This window comes from Eleutherodactylus coqui, chromosome 4, assembly GCF_035609145.1.
Source record: "Eleutherodactylus coqui strain aEleCoq1 chromosome 4, aEleCoq1.hap1, whole genome shotgun sequence".
Lineage (NCBI taxonomy): Eukaryota > Metazoa > Chordata > Amphibia > Anura > Eleutherodactylidae > Eleutherodactylus > Eleutherodactylus coqui.
This window is the reverse complement of record NC_089840.1, coordinates 271,871,828-271,890,019: the sequence shown is the minus strand read 5'-3', so window position 1 is coordinate 271,890,019 and position 18,192 is coordinate 271,871,828.

The window sequence follows — 18,192 nt, the reverse complement described above, 5'->3', positions numbered from 1 at the left end:
AGCAACGGAGCAGGTAAGTATAAAACTTTTGATAACTTTTGATGTACATTACAAAGTGCATTAATATGGCCATACAGAAGTGTATAGACCCACTTGCTGCCGCGGGACAACCTCTTTAAATTAATTCAAACAGTAAGTCCCATACGAATATCAAATACTGCACCGATGGGAAGAGCACAAAAATAGTAATATCAGAGGAAACACACTTTATTAAGGCTGCTGTCGTCGTGGCGTTGGGGCTTCGTTTCGGGTAACAGTGATACAAAAATCATCTGAAAGCGATAACACCATATAATCAACCCCACCTATCTGAGCTGAAGGACAACATGCCCTACGATGGCGCTCACATCCGCCATTACTGCTGGGCGGTAAGCCACACATCTACATCCCCGCGCCTCATCAGATACACGCCCATCATGCATGTGAGTCATATCCATTAATCGCCATCTTACTAACTTCATATATAAGTAGTCACTGGCAGTCGTTCATCTATGAATTGCCTATTTACAGTGACTGGCAGCGGGCAACCAGAACCGTTTTTCCGAGATGCTCCACCTCCATTCACTGAACGATTATTGCTCATGTTTGAAATCACAGTAGCGATGATCGCTGGGCCGACTAATGGACACTCAAGCACTCGTCAATCATCCTATTTAAAGGACCCATAGAGATGCCTGTAGTATGAGTGTCTGTCCATGACACATATCACTAAGGGGGTGGGGCTTAATGAAGAGGTGTGGCCAATGAATGATTGCTTGTAAGGGGTGGAGCTTAAAGGGGTTGTACTACTATTGATTTTTAGCACCCATCTGTTGGACTGGTGATAAAAGTCCGATCGGTGGGGGTTCCACCACTAAGACTCCCATTGATCCCAAGAATGGGGTTTCCATGTTCCCCTTTTTTCATCACTATGTACTTGTTGCACACACACACAGCGAGGTGGAGATTGAATGGAGCGGTGGGTTGTGAATGTGCCGGTGTACTTATGTCAATGGGGCTGATGGGAAATAGCAGAGTACAAGCGGACGGTCACCTCTGGCAGTTCCAGTGAAATTGACTGGAGCTGCACTGCGCATGCAAGACCGCCACACCATCCAATCTCCTCCCTACTATAAGGTGTGCAGCGAGCCTGCAGCAAGGAGGAGGGGGGACATGAGACCGCCATTCTCTGAATCAGTGCAGGTCTCAGCTGTGAGATCCCCACCTATCAGACTTTTATCACTTATGATATGGACAGGGGATAATAGTCAACTGTGAGACAACCCCTTTATTTTCTTATTGCATCAGGGAGGGGTACAGTTTCTCCTTGGGGAGGTGTGGGGAGACTTATAGGTCCTACAATGCTCCCCTGGGAAACTTGGTATGCAAATAGGAGATAATACCATGTCTCTGCAGCGCCACCTACTGGAAGGCAGCGTCCCTATATACATTAAAGGGAACCGGTCAGCGGTTTCTACCCCACTAAACTAACCACAGGATTGCTCCGGGAAGTTACAGCAATGGGAACGACCAATCTGCCCACAAAAGGGATACATCACCTGCACATGCGCCAATCTGCAAAATTCTGGCATGCGCATTGTTAATCAAAGCACTCCCTGAATGGCATACTACTCATCAGCCGAGGTGACCGGGCGCATTCTAAAAATTCCGTCCAGAAGAGACAGTCCCATTAACGTATGGCGCGGGAGATTTTAAAAGATGTCTGACCTTCTAACAGGCCTTGCAACACTGGTGCTCTCCACTAGGAGGAGCACTACAGTATCAATCCTGACCCACATCCTACGCCTCTTACCCAGCCTACTAGAGCCCTACTGTACAATGATAAGGGCCAACAACCCTGAAACAGCTGTCTGTAGATGAGATGTTCTCTCCCTTCTGGAGGGGCCTCTGCTTTGTCTTCTGTTCCCAGTCCTGCTACAGGCCTTTTGGAAGATCAGCCACATTCCAAAAGGTGGCGCTGCAGAGTCATTGTATCATCTCCAATTTGTATGCTTATTAGCTACATCGTACTTTCCTCAAAGGGTTAACTTCAAAAGTAAAGCAGGAAATGAATATAAGGATTCAACATCTCTGATAAAAAAAAGAGTAAGAATTGGCAACAACCACTAATCTCACCCTATAGAGGAGACGAAGAGAAGACGGTTCGTATATACCAGGTGCCTCAGCTCTGATCTCACGCACTGCAATCCGGAACCCATCCTCATAGACATCTTCACATTGTACAGAGCAGATCCATCTCCTACACCGTGTGGTGAGACCATGAACGTCCTCCTCCTGCTTCTTTCTTACTTCCTGCCATGTGAGTTCTTATTATCCAAATTGTAGAGAACAGTTTTTCTGCAAAGGGCTATTAGTCTGGCATCTGATGGTCTAGAAACCCTACCGATACCCTAGAAACCCTACTGATCTAGAAACCCTACCTATACAGCCAAATTGTCCCATAGTAGCCAAATAATAAGGAATGTATCTGAAAGTCCAAATCCTTGTCAGCAGGTTTATAGCTGTGAATTATAGGAGCCAGGCAAATTATCCTAGACAGGTGCAGCACGGGAGAAGTCCTGAAGGTGGGATCAATCTTCCATGCATGCAGTAGATACGATGACGGCAGGCATATTGGAGGAGATCTGGGGTTCAGGCCCCACCATCAGCGGTTCCATAGTGACTTGTGGTGGTCAGAGAATGCAGGGATTTCCACAAGTTAAGGATCATTCATCTATAACATTACTTACTTATACACATGTCTTCCAATGCCTTTGGACGCATCAGGTGGAAGGAGAATGCCAATGCTGCCGATCAAAGACACGAATTTCGGCACCATACCCTTGGGAGGTCCACAGAACACAAATCCTCTATTAATGTTCGTTGCCAGGTGATCTTTCGCCTTCCCCACCAACGCTTCCCATTTTCTTGGATTCCATGAGATAATGATTCTTGCCAGTCGTGTCTCAGGGAGGTGTAGAAGCTGTCCAGCAAAACAGAGTCATCTTTCGATGACTTGGGAATGGAGTGGCCACATACCAGAGTAGTGGTAAATTTCTTCTTTGGTAACCCGATTGTGGCGACATTAAAGAGGCGATGAAGGCATGGAACACAGTAAGTCACCGGTTGATATGTGTGGTTTCTTTCCATGTTTTAGATGCATATAGCGCAATCGGGATCACTATAGTGTTCAGAAGTTGTATCTTCGTTTGTAATGAGAGTGAAGTGGTAGTCTATCTAGGACGTAGACGCTGGAAAGTCTTCCATGCCTTCCCGATACGACACTGGACATCAAGGATGTAGCCGTTGGAAAGTTGCCTACACCTTCCCGATACGACACTGGACATCATATTCGGCATTTCTGTCATTGGTGATTGTACTGTCCAAGTAGACAAACAAGTTGACCTCTTTCAACCACTGTTGTTGGTTGACCGTGGTTGAGGCACTTGATGGATGTGGCGCATCCAACTCGCCTAATCTGTGTCTTCTTGCAGTTAATCCGTAAGCCAACCATTGCTACTTCTTGTTCCAAAGCTGACACTTAGTTGGAATTTGGGGAGCGAGGGTGCGAGGAGAGCGTTAGGACATTACATAACCTTATTATTAATTAACCCCTTGTGTCTCTATCAGGCTGCAGTGCGATAGAAGTGAAGCAGGATGAGAAGTTTTTGATTGTGAAATCTGGGAATACGGTGAAGATGAGATGCAACCAAGACCAGAGCGATTACTTAAATATGTTCTGGTATCAGCAGAAAGCGGGACGAGGACTGCAGCTCATGGTGCTATCAATTAGTGCTAATTCTACAGACATGGAGGGGGGCTATAAGACGAGATGGTCCATACAGAGGCCCACCGTCCATAATTCCACACTGACCCTAACAGCCTCATCCAGAAATGACAGCGCTGTGTATTTCTGTGCTGCCAGCAAGCACAGCCTGAGAGAGTGAAGCCCAGAGTGGAAATAACCTGGATGTAATCATCTCCTGCTCCTGCAGGGGGCGACAATCTGCTGAAGAAGAAAAGCGATACAAATAATAACAATGAATATGAAGAAATATAATTAATGTTACTTTTAGTAGAATTATTATGAAAGGTGTTTTCCGAATAAGTGGTTGAAGTTGATGCCTGCATTAAAAAAAAAACAAAAAAACACAGTACTCACCTCCTGTTGCCAAGATGCCCCGTGCCGCCTTCTGTTTACGTAGCTCGTTTCCCAATGTGATTCGTGCAGCCAATAGAAGGCCCAACAGGGGCATCATCAGTGATGTCCAGTAAACCTGCCGGGGGCTTCTACATTAGAAGTCCACTTGACAGCTTTATGTGGTGTCACCATTGCTGGATGATGTCACCCGTCAAGTGCCATGGTGCAGAGCGGTTATCTGGCATCACGGTGCACATACTAGTTTTATTTAGTTTTGGGCACAGGTAGAGCAAAACTATATAACAAATAACTCTTAAATAATTAAGAACAGACTAAACGAAAATTCCTGGATTGCAATTACCATAATTCAAAAAAGTTGTGACGATGTGTAAAATGTAAATACATTTTTTTTAATAAATTTTTTTTATTTTCTTCCAATTAAAATTTAGGATTTGCACAATATAAAAAATATTTAGATAAAATAAGAATACACTTAATTAAATCAACTACAACTAGAGATGAGCGAGCCTCGCTCTGCTCGAGTAACAGCATTCTTGTCCGAGCGTGCTCGGGGGGGGGGGGGGGGGAGGGGGGCGGCGGGGGGTAGCGGGGGGGGGGGGGAGAGAAAGATCCCTCTCACTCTCTTCCCCACTACCCCCCGCTATTCCCCAACGCCCCCCTGAGCACGCTCAGATAAGTCAGTTACTGGAACGAGCCTCGCTCTTCTTGAGTAACTGCATTCTTCACGCTCGGGGGGGGGGGGGGGGGGGGGCGGCAGGGGGAAGAAAGAGAGAGATCTCACTCTCTCTCCGCTATCCCCCGCCGCCCTCCCCCCACCAAGCACGCTCGGACAAGAATGCAGTTACTTGAGAAGAGCGAGGCTCGCTCCAGTAACTGACTTATCTGCGCGTGCTCGCTCATCTCTAACTACAACCCTAATTCCCAAAAAGTTGGGATTAGAGATGAGCGAACCTACTCGGCCACGCCCCTTTTTCACCTGAGCACCGCGATTTTCGAGTACTTCCGTACTCGGGCGAAAAGATTCGGGGGGCGCCGTGGGTGAGTGGGGGGTTGCAGTGGGGAGTGGGGGGGAGAGGGAGAGAGAGAGGGCTCCCCCCTGTTCCCCGCTGATTCTGTAATGCAAGGGATCCGCAATACCTCCAGAAATCATTGTGTGTGAACACTGTTTGCAGTGCAATCCACAAATGCAAGTTAAGGCTGGATTCACACGAACGTATATCGGCTGGGTTTTCACGCCGAGCCGATATACTTCATCTCTCTCTGCAGGGGGCGAGCCTGGAAGAGCCAGGAGCAGGAACTGAGCTCCCGCCCCCTCTCTGCCTCCTTTCCACCCCTCTGCACTATTTGCAATGGGGAGAAGGGCAAATAGTGCAGAGGGGCGGAGAGGGGGTGGAGAGGAGGCTGAGAGGGGGCGGGAGCTCAGTTCCTGCTCCTGGCTCTTCCCTCCTCTCCCCCCTCTGCAGATGAGGACGACGTATATCGGTTCGGCGTGAAAACCGGGCCGATATACGTTTGTGTGAATCCAGCTTAAAGCTGTATCATGCAAAGAAGAAGCCATATATCAACACAATCCAGAAACGCCGGCGTCTTCTCTGCGCCAAAGCTCATTTAAAATGGACTGAGGCAAAATGGAAAACTGTTCTATGGTCAGATGAATCAAAATTTGAAATTCTTTTTGGAATTTCCCCCGGGTTGTAGGGCGTCCAACGTGTATATTCAGTACATTTCCTTTCTTTTAGGAGTCTGATATTGACCTTCTGCTGCTCTACCAGGGAAATTTGCGCGGCAGCTAACGTATTCAGCTGACAGAGAATCGTTCCACTTCTGAGCTGAGCCGGATCACCATGTACAGGATCACCATCCCTAAATGGACCCTACAGTGTTCCCATTCACTGACAGCAAACAAATATGTGGAGAAGAGTGAGGAATTGGAACAGCAAGTTTATTAGAAAGTTCTTACATACAGTAATTACACTTTATGCACAGAAAACTAAGAGGTGGATCTTCTTAAGTAGGTGTGGCTTTAGAAAGATGTGGCTTGAAGGGTGAAGAATCAACACCAAGAAGTGTCAGCCCTGATCTTACAAGCCGCCCCCTACAGAGCAGATCCGTCTTCATGAAGCTTCATCCCCGGTGAGAGGATGATGAGGGTATTACTCCTACTTCTTACTGCATCCACCCTTCTTCCAAGTAAGTTATCACTTTACTGTGGGGTATAGAAAATATTAGGCTCTCCACTCTGGTGTGAGACAACTGCTGTGGGTGGATTGTCAGCTCCTGGGGTCAGGGAGACACAGCTGCTGTGGGTTGATTGTCAGCTCCGCGGGTCAGAGTGACACAACTGCTGTAAGTGGATTGTCAGCTCCTGGGGTCAGGGAGACATAACCGCTGTGGGTGAATTGTCAGCTCCTGGGGTCAGGGAGACACAACACCTATGGGTGGATTGTCAGCTCCTGGGGTCAGGAAGACACAGCTGTTGGTGATGGATTGTCAGCTCCTGGGGTCAGGGAGACACAATGGCTGTGGGTGGATTGTCAGCTCCTGGGGTCAGGAAGACACAGCTGCTGTGGGTGGATTGTCAGCTCTTGGGGTCTGGGCGACAGAGCTGATGTGGGTGGATTGTCAGCTGTTGGGGTGAGGGCAACACAACTACTGTAAATGGATTGTCAGCTCCTGTGGTCATATAAACACAATGGTTATAGGTGGATTGTCAGCTCCTGGGGTCAGGGAGACACAATAGGTATAGATAGATTGTCAGCTTCTGGGGTCAGGGGGACATAAACTTTGTAGATGGATTTTCAACTACCAAGGTTAGGAAGATACAGCTGCTGTAGGTGGATTGTCAGTTCTTGGGGTCAGGGAGACACACTTGCTGTAGATGGATTGTCAGCTCTTGGGACTACTTCCAGCCACAATCATGCAGTGTAGTGCCCTTTAACAACCCACCAGTGGCTGGTTCCGAAGCCCCCTGACACGTACGGCCCGCTGAGCTTCCTGTCCCCTTGTGTCTCCATCAGGCTGCGGAGCGGTAAGAGTGGATCAGCAGCCGAAGCTTCTGATAGTGAAGACTGGAGATTCGGTGAATCTGACGTGTGAACAAGATCAGAGCACCTACTTCAATATGTACTGGTACCAGCAGAAGCCGGAGCAAGGACTGAAGCTCATGGTGCTCTCCCTAGAAGTCGATAAGCCTGTGGACATGGAGGAGGGGTATAAGGCGACATGGACTTTACGGCGGCCCACGGTCTATAACTCCACGCTGATCCTAAACCCCTCATCCCAAAAAGAAAGTGCTGTGTACTTCTGTGCTTCCAGTATACACAGCCTGAGAGAGCAGAGACTAGTGTGGAAATAACCTGACTGTCATCCTCTCCGATCCCAACAGGGGGCGCTGATAGGATTCCTGATAATCGACATATCTGTCGACAGCCCCAGCTGCGGACACATCTAATGACTTAATGCTTTGGAGTTTGGCTTATGTTAATGATTAGTTAGACTAAAAAGGGTTAAATATAGTGACGGGTGAAGTTTTGAAGAGTATGGATGTCCGAATGAGTTCAAACCGGAAGTTCACCAAAACCCCCAAAACTTGTGTATAACGCTGTCTAGGAGTCATACATGCCCCATGTAACACTCTTAGGGCTCATGTCCACGGGGAAAAGAAGAATTAAAATCCGCAGCGGATTTTAACGCTTCTCCCGCGCGCGGATCCGCACCCCATAGGGATGCATTGACCACCCGCGGGTAGATAAATACCCGCGGATCGTCAATAAAAGTGATTTTAAAAAAAATGGAGCATGAAAAAATCTGGACCATGCTCCATTTTCATGCGGGTCTCCCGCGGGGACGGCTCCCGCGGGCTTCTATTGAAGCCTATGGAAGCCGTCCGGATCCGCGGGACACAAAAATCACATTTTACTCACCCGCTCCGGTTCTTCTCTTCGGCGCCGCGTCATCTTCTCTCAGCCGCGGCCGGATCATTTTGCTTCGGCCCGGCGCATGCGCGGGGCACGTCACCGACGTCATCGTGCACATCCGCCGAGCCGAAGAATGAAGATCCGGCCGCGACGAGAGAAGATGACGCCGCCGCGAAGAGAAGAAACGGAGCGGATCGGAGGTAAGTTTATTCTCATTTATTTGCATTTTCAGCCCTCATGTCCGCGGGGCAGGAGGGACCCGCTGCAGATTCTACATGTAGAATCCGTAGCGGGCCCGATTTTCCCCGTGGACATGAGGCCTTAGAGTATATACCGGTCACCATAAGGGCTCATTCACCCAGCCGTATGCGTATGACCCAGTGATGAGCCGGCTAAGGCTGCGTAGGGCAGCGATGTTGCACTGCGAATGACAGCGTATTTACGCACGCCATCATGCGCCGTGTGACTAGCTGTTTTTTGTTAAATTCCCCGCTCTGTCTCATAGCAGCATTGTGTATTAAACGCCGCATATACGCAATGTATTACCCATGTATAGCGTTTAATATGCCGGACAGGACCGGCGCTCTTATTATACCTCACAGATGACTATTATCTCTCACAGCTCACCTGACAGGACCGGCGCTCTTATTATACCTCACAGATGACTATTATCTCTCACAGCTCACCTGACAGGACCGGCGCTCTTATTATACCTCACAGATGACTATTATTTCTCCCAGCTCACCTGACAGGACCGGCACTCTTATTCCAGCTCACAGATGACTATTATCTCTCACAGATCACCTGACAGGACCAGCTCTCTTATTATACCTCGGAGATGACTATTATCTCTCACAGATGACCTTACAGGACCGGCTGTCTTATTATACCTCACAGATGACTTATCTCTCACAGATCACCTGACAGGACCGACACTCTTATTATACCTCACAGGTGACTATTATCTCTCATAGCTCACATGACAGGACCGGCGCTCTTATTATATCTCACAGATGACTATTATCTCACAGATCACCTGACAGGATCGGCTCTCTTATTATACCTCGGAGATGACTATTATCTCTCACAGATCACCTGACAGGAGCGACACTCTTATTGGACCTCACAGGTGACTATTATCTCTCACAGATCACCTGACCTCACAGAAAGTGGCCATATACTTACTGATATATTGATACAAGAGGGCAGGTAGAAGCATCACATCCCTCAACATGCAGACAGCCGGACTGCCGAATGAGGGATCGAATGAACGGCACTCGCACAGCTTCCTTATATCGAGGGGGCGGCCGCTTAGTACTATTCTTAATATTAACCAATACCTCATATTTATCGGTATTTATCAGTATCATGCAGTGCGGCTTTGAATGCTGGGAGAGCCCAGGGTGCCAGTGCCAGTGTGGTTACTCCGATGATACCAAGTTTATACAATTTTTGCTTTTTCTTTTTGTGTACACAAAAAAAATCACTTTTTAAAAAAGATTTCTTTTGTGTTCCCACATTCCAAGAGCCATAAGAGCCATAGCATTTCCATGTTTTCATCGACGGAGCTCCAGAAGGGCTTGTTTTATGTAAGATGAACTCTAGTCTTAATTTACACCCAGTTTTGGGAACGTTTTGATCACTTTTTATTCCATTTTTTTCTAGAGGCAAGATTAACAAAAATCTGCAATTCTGGCGTGTTTTTATTTTCAGCAGTATTCCCCATGCAGTATAAATGAAATGTTACATTAATCTGCGGGTCAGTATAATTATGTAGATATTACATTTACACTGTTATTTCTTCATGCAACTTTTTTAGAAATTTTTTTAATGTCTTTTAAAACCAACTCATTTTATGTGGCCCGCCACATGTAGAAGTCTGAATCACGACAGCAGCAGGACTTCTAAGTTTGTCAGAGTCCCTACGCGCCGCAGTGGAGTCTTCCCTCTGTGATGCTGCAGGCCCTGGTCCCGCCTCCAGAACATAGCACACAGCATGGAAGAGGAGCCACAGTGTTCTGCTGTCAATGCACCAGGCACCATTACCTTTTATGGAGGAGCAGCTAGTAAGTTGGGAGCCACTTAGTGCGTCGGAGAACAGTCAACACCTGCATAATTTGGCTGCAGCAGACTTTCTGGAATATGGGGGGCTCTCACTTATAAAGCAGCATAGGGGTTCTCTGTGTAATTACCCTGTTTCCCTAAAAATAAGACCTACCCTGAAAATAAGACCTAGTATGATTTTTTAAATGGTGTACAGGCAGATATACATGTAAAAAAGAAATATTTTGGAGCAAAAATTAATATAAGACCCTGTCTTATTTTTGGGGAAACACGGTATTACCCCTATGCTGCTTTGTAGGTATGGGTGTTTATCAACTGAGGAAAATTACCTACCTTCTGGAGGCACCTACTTACTTAACTTCATCAATTCCCCCAAAACTGTTGTATCACACTGTCAAAGAGCCATAAAAGCCCTGTGTGACACTCTTGGACCAATAGAAAAACAGAATCCACTTACCGCTACGGTACTGCTTCAATCTTCTGTCCGGCTCCCATTCCGGAGGGGTTCAGTGCACTGCCAGCACACAATGAGAATGTACACTGCATAATGTGCACTGGTTCTAATCAAACCTCTAAAACCAATGTGGATTAATCACAAACATTGTGCAATGATGTATCTAATCATATATACACCATATAATACAAACATATTAGACAATACATATGCAGCAAAACCCCTGCAATCAGATAACTAAAGAAGAGACATAGAGTTATCACTTTCACTATCTATAGAGAAGATCACCTATAACTATATAAATATATAAGACTAATCACCGCTTGTGATTGGTCCATATATGTTTTAAATGTTTGATCACCACCAGTGCACATTATGCTGTGAAGAAGAGCCATTTGGTTTGAAACGCGTCTGGTGCACATGCTTTGGTGGGTCAACTTTTATGTTTTTTAACAACACTTAATAAAGAGGACTTTCAATATATCCGGATGTGCCAAACATTTATTTCTCATTTTAGCATTCTTCGGTCACCTAAGAGTGTATCTAAGTACTTTTTGAGCTGTAATTAAGGCAAAGTTAACCCTTTGCAATCCAATTTTGGATTCAGGGTTTTCTAGGGGGTTTCTCTTTCTGCCATTATACAATGGCACCATCTGCTGGCTAGAGCGAGTACTGCAGTATGGGACATGTTGGAGAGGCCCCCGACAACAGAGTGGCCAGTAATTTGCAGTAATACCACCCTGCCGGACGTCTTCCGACATCGGAGCTGTACAGCCTTCAATCAGAATGTCTGAAGATGTCAGACAGTGGATTGGAAAGAGTTCAAGAAGATGATGTAAGACCTCCTACTGGTGTGGTCAGAATGGCCGAGGTGGCAGACAGTCCAGCATTTTGACCATCCAGCTTCTCCCATCCCAATAATGCCCACCTCTCAGACTCTGGTACCGGGGTGAAATCTCTTCTCTGCGTCGTAGAGGCGTCTAGAGGTCAACAAGCTCTACAAGTGGAAGAAGAGATCACTACACACAAGGGGCCTCCGAGAGCCTCTTATAGGCCAAGGGGGAACCACTTCTAGGGCTTCAAGTGACAAGACCGTTCACCTAATCACGCCACAACACTAATCATTTACATATCTGCTGAGATTTTTAGCCAAACGACAACTCCCTCCAGGGGGGGGGGGGGGAATTTTTTTTAACAAAGATTATAGACAGAAACATTTTATTTATGTCTTGTAGCAGCAAGGATCACCCACAAGGTGGTAGTCAAAGTACAGGAACACCTGGTATGGGACGGAGTTCTTGGTGCAGGTGTAACCTCTCACGCTCTTATCATCATCCTCAAAAGCAGCTGGAAGAGAACATTCTGACTATAACCTTGGTCTTGACCATGACGATTTAGGAGGAGCACACTGATCAGAAGGAGCTTCATGAGGTAGAAGGATCCAATGATTTGTCTTCTGGAATTAATCACCATCTGTATAGTTCTCTGATCTGGCAGGAAGATGTTAACGTACATGGAAATACATATACAGTGGACATTAAATAGACTGCCTGGTGGCAGGCGGCCTTGCAATTTGGCTTTGGCTGTGGAAAAATGAGCATATTTGTAATTCCCTTATCTATCTTGTTTTTTGCTTTCAGTACCTCCTAAGAAAAACAAAATTCGCACAATATCATTAATATGTTCTCTAAAAACTACTTAAGTAGGAGATGGAACTATATCTGCACAGCGCCACCTATCGGAGGTTAGCCACTCTATAAGTCAGTGTCTGACCTTTTAACGGACCTTTCGACATAACCAAGATGTAAACCAAACCAGAGTCTTCTCCATAAGGAAAGGACACCCGTTTACAGAACCGATTCCAGTATTCTTGCCCCTGCAACGCAGGTTAAAACTTGGACATTCACATGTAGGGTGGATACCTTCCTATAGGTGGCACTGTGGAGACATTTTTCAATCTGCATATCTTTTTCCCACTGAGCATTGCATGACCTATAAAGCTCCCTACACCAACTAGTGCTCTCCACAAGGAGAAAGAGTACCCCCACTCCAGACCCACATTGATGGCCTCTCACCCAGCTAACCAGAACCCTACTCTGCAGTGATGATGGACAAGTATCCCAAAACAGCTGTATGTAGATAGGTGTCTTTTCCTTATAGAAAAGTCTTTGGTTTGGGTTTCATCCTAGTCGTGTTACAATGCAGGTTAAAATGTTGGACATTGACTTGTAGGGTAATTACCCTCTGATGGGTGGCGCAGTACAGGCATCCTTCTACCATCCAATTGCACACTTGCTCTAAAATCTGATATCATTGTGAATTCTAGGAGTTGGATCAATTAGTATTTATGGAAGAAATAATAAAGTGATTTGGTATAAAAACATAGAAGCCCCAGTCTATGCACATTGCCCCCTTTAACATTCATTTTTTGCATTCTATCCAATGTTTATTAGGGCCACTAAAGGCGGCATGATTATCATTGGACACACTGAGAGGGGCCACTATTGCTATAGGGGCTGCTAAGAGGGGGCTTTATTACAATTAGTGCCACCACTCAGAGGGGGAACCGTTACTACTGGGGTCATTGAGAGGAGGCCCTCTTACTATGGAGGCCACTGGGCGGGGGCATTATTGCTGTATGGGCCACTGAGAGGGAGCATTATTACTGTAGGGGCCACTGAAGGAGGGCACCATTACTATTGGGGCCATTGAAATAATGGGGTAGTGGTGTACATGGAAGAGAGGGATGCCCATAAAAAGACCTAATTGGACCTAATATTATGGTGCCAGGTTTTGCCACCCAAGACAGAAGAATTTTGATTCCCCCCCACACACACTCCATTCCCCTTCCATGACCCGTGGGTAGATTCCCTATTCCTTGCTTGCAAGCACTGCAGTTTTCCCTAGGAGGGGAGTACAGCACAGCTAAGCAACAAAGGGGAATGGGACCAGCTAGAACAGGGTCACTTTCCTCTAAGAGTTTCATAGAAGCTACATGGCCCATTTCTATGTCATGTGTGTCCTTTCAGTGAAGGCATTCAGCGGTCCATGTTGTTTTGTTGTGAAATTTAGGCTTTATTGGGGCTTTACACGATTGTAAAAAAAGGATTCACCTTTCTTTAGAAGCTACATCACATCTTTCCTTAAACTGTGCTGGTGTTGAAACTTGTCCCCATGCAAATTAAATGGACAGTAATTTTTCACACACTTCTGCTTATCCAACAGCCTATATGTGTATCATCAATCTTGTAGTAAACATTGCATTAAACATTTTTTGTTTTACCACTAAAAATCAAGTTTGAAGTGCTGGCCACTAGGGGTCTACCTTCCAGTACCTTTGCCATCCACTGCCTGTCATAAGGCATTTGGCTTCTCTAGTAAAAAGGACATGGGGACACTACATGCTGCCTTGCAACTTATTAGAGCAGGGCTAGGCAAGGCAGCATGGGAAGTGTGAGAGAGGAAGTCCCGGCTAGTACAGGACTGGCAGAATGGCTGGCTTGTGACCCGTCCCCATACCTATAAGTTGGTACAAAAAGCAAGACAGCAGGAAAATAGGAAAACCTACATAGAAAACTGGATTGATTGAGCTCAAACTGGGTGCAAACAGCAGCAAAACAGCGGCCAATGAAGATCTGAACCGATTGAATTTTGCTACATTTTTGGAAAATCACAAGTTTGGAAGATAATTTGCAGAATGCAGAAATACAGAGGAAAGGCTGCAGACTGCGTACTTTGCAGTAGCAAGCAGCATGTCATAGGCATTGTGCAAACTGCAGACCAGAGATGATTTGCAATTTTTTTACATAGTGGAAACAGGACAATAACAGAATATACAGGACTGTGCAGATTTGTGCTTGTCACCTAGTATGTTCTTGGTTGCTTCCTATGCAGCCCCCTAGTGACATCAGACATCATGATTACAGAGGAGAATGCACATAGAAAACTGTAACTTTCATTAGCATTCTGATCCTCATACACTTGGTATGGACTGAACTGCAGCCTTGAATCCATTACCTCGTTGCTGGCATAGAATTCTACTTTTGGTGCATGGGCTGAGCATATTTTGAAGATGGGGCTGCTTTTAAAGACCTTTATACAAAATGATGATCTCAATAAATCAGTTCCATAGAGTCTCCAGGAAGAAGCAGAGTTCAGCTTCTCCCCTAGATCAGAAATGTAGCTGTGCACAGAGCCTTATCTCTGTTTCTAGTGTTGGTGTTCTAATCCTTTAGCTGGACAATAGGGGAGTAATCTGTTACTAAAGTCTCCCATCTTCTATTTATAATGAGATGACTCAGCTGACTCTGTCCCAGTCTACACAGAAAACTGAAATGTGAACTGCAGAAACTAGAAAAAGTCTAAAAGACTTTTTTCTGTGTAATGGGAGCCAGTACAAAAGTATAACAACATTTCAGTGTATCTTAAATAAAAAGTACATTAAAAAAACAAAAAACTAGGTGTGTTTATAATGAAAATACATTTCCATAATCTGTAATGTTCAGATGATGTTTTCACAATTTGTATAAAAAGAGCTTCCGCCACACATAGGATAAAGTGTTCGAGATATATGCAATGGCTTAAATAAAGAAACATGCTGAGATCATGAATCACACAACTGAACAGAACATAAAGAGATATATATTGCTTTCTATTTGTAGACTAGAATTATCACTGAAGGAATGGGGGTGGGGGGGGTGGGTAATGTTTCTTAGAGGCCATTTAATGATACTTGGGAAAAAGCTATGCAAATGAAGCATGGAATAATCCTCCACAGCACCACCTAATGGAAGGTAGCTGACTTATGAGTTAATATCTGAACCTCTGTGCTCTCCATAAACAGAATCATTACCTTCTTGGACGTATATTGTTGAGCTCTAATCCAGCCAGCCAGAACCCTACTGTGAACTGATGAGGGGAAAGAACCCCAAAACAGCTGTCTGTACATGGATGTTCTGGTTTGCTTACATCCCTAGTCATTAGAGTTGAGCAAACGTACTCTGTCGAGCTTGATGCTTGTTCGAGTATTAGCGTACTCGATGGTGCTCGTTACTTAAACCACCATCATGCCATGTTCGACCCCGCCCCAGTTTTTGGCTCCTCCCCACTGTGACGTGCCTGTTTTGGACACTCCCCGCCACGACGCAGCGCATGTCAATGGCAATTTTTTTGGCTGGCAGGCAGGCAAGGGGAGAGAGAGAGAGAGAGAGAGAGAGAGAGAGAGAGAGAGAGAGAGAGAGAACACGAACCAAGAAAAAAAAGAAAAAAGCTTGGGACCCGGCGTCCCACATACAAAAATGCTCGAGTCTCCCATTGTAGTCAATGGGGCTCGTTACTCGAGTAGAGCTCTCGAATTTTACGAAAAGCTTGACTCGAATAACGCGGACCCGAGCATTTGGGTGCTCGCTCATCTCTACTAGTCATACTACATGGCCTTTTAAAAGGTCAGATATTGACTCATAGAGTAGCTACCTTCCAATAGGTGGTGATTTGGCGGATTATTCTATCACTCATTTGCATACCCAAGGTTAGAAAGAGATTGCAAAAAGCTTAACAACAAAGTGACCTTCAAACTTGTAAGGTACAAACTATATTTATCTTATCCTATTCTGGATCCGCTCCGCGGAGCAGCTGGCGAGAGCTACAATAATTTGGCCAAAAGAGGACATATTGTCCCTCCTCTGCTCAGGCTAAACCTTCATGCCAATTTTTAAGCTCTTATACTGTTTGAAAACTTTTCTTCTGCTTCACAATTTTGACCATGTAGTCTCATACTGTGTATATGAAGTAAAAAGCACCACATGTAACATTTTCCTCTTCATTTCTCTTAGCTGCTTTTGAGGATAATAATGAGATCATGGGAGGTTGTTACCCAAGAACTCTGTCCCTTACAGGGTGTCCCTGAGTTCTAGTTATTACTTATGTGGAGGGTTCCTGATCAACAGCCTTTGGATGGCCTCTGCTGCTCACTGCTACAAGATGTAAGGATAGGTCGTCAATATAAGATTGGTGGGAGTCAAAAATTAAAAGGGTTGTCCAGGATGGAAAAAAGCTTACCTGATGCGGCAGTGCCAGAACATTTACTTCCAACCCAGTTCCAACATGTCCTCCCTTTTCCTTCTTTCTCCTGTAACATATATAAAAGTTTCCATCATGTTCTCCCTCTCTTTTCTTCCAGGTTCAACATATATAAAGGTGTCCATCATGATCCTATATGTTTTCTTTCCCTCTATAATATATATAGGTTTCCATCATGCCCCTTCTCTTCCCCTGTAACATATAAAGGTTTCCATCACGTCACCCTCTCCCTCTTGTAACATTCATAAAAGTTTCCATCATGTCCTCCATTTCCCTTCTTTCCAACTGTAACACATATAAAGGTTTCCATCATGTCCCCTCTCTCCCTTCTCTTCCCTTGTAACATGTAAAGGTTTCCATCATGTCTCCCCTCTTCCTTCTCCCTCATGTAACATTTATAAAAGTTTCCATCATGTCCTCCATTTCCCATCTTTCCAACTGTAACACATATAAAGGTTTCCATCATGTTCTACTTCTTTCCTTTTCCCTCCAAGCTATACAAATTAAGTTCTTTAAATCTTTCCTGATAACATTTGTTTTTGAGCCCTTCCACCATTTTTGTAGCTGTCTTTGGACTTCTTCTAGTTTATCAAGGTCTTTTCGTAGATGAGGTCTCCAGAACTGAACACAGTATTCCAGATGTGGTCTCACTGGAGCTCTATACAGCGTGATCACAATCTCTCTCTTTCTACTGGCTATACCTCTTCAAATACAGCTGAGCATTCTAAATGCTTTCTTTGCTGCTTGACTGCACTGTAGACTCACTTTGAGGGTGTCAGAATTAAGAACTCCCAAATCATTCTCTTCTGAAGTCTTAGATAACGCAGAACAGCCAATATGGTGGCACTATTTTACATTTGGAAACACTGAACTACAATTTCTATTGTTTTGACCATTTATCCAGTAAGGCTAAATCTTTCTCCTTGTTCAAGACACTACCAGGAGTAATAACTCTATTGTACACTTTTGTGTTATCATCAAACAGACAGACCTTAACTAATAAACCTTCTCCCATGTCACTTACCAACATGTCAAAAAGAATAGGACCTAGGACAGATCCTTGTGGTCACCACTTGTAACTCACCCTCATCAGAATTCACTCAGTTACCAACAACACTCTGATATCTACCTTGTAACCAACTGTGAATCCACCAGATTATCTAAAGATTAAGTCCAATTCACAGTAATTTACCTATAAACTCTTTATGTGGAACTTTACCAAAGGCTTTACTGCTCTTCGGATACGCGATATCCACAGAACCACCTTCATCCATCACTTTTGTGACATTTCTAAAAAAGAGTTTTATATCTTTAAGTAATAAAACATGAAGAAGTATACATTAGGTATTGCCATAATCATACTGATCCACAGAATACAATTAAAAATTTTACTGCTTTAACCTTTTCCAATCTATTTATTTTTTTCTCATCCATTCTCCCCAGCTCCAAATAAATTGGAGCTGGGGAGAATGGATGAGAAAAAATACATTTTCCCTTCACCCTCCTGAACTCTGTCAGTTCAGGTGCTCACTACACCA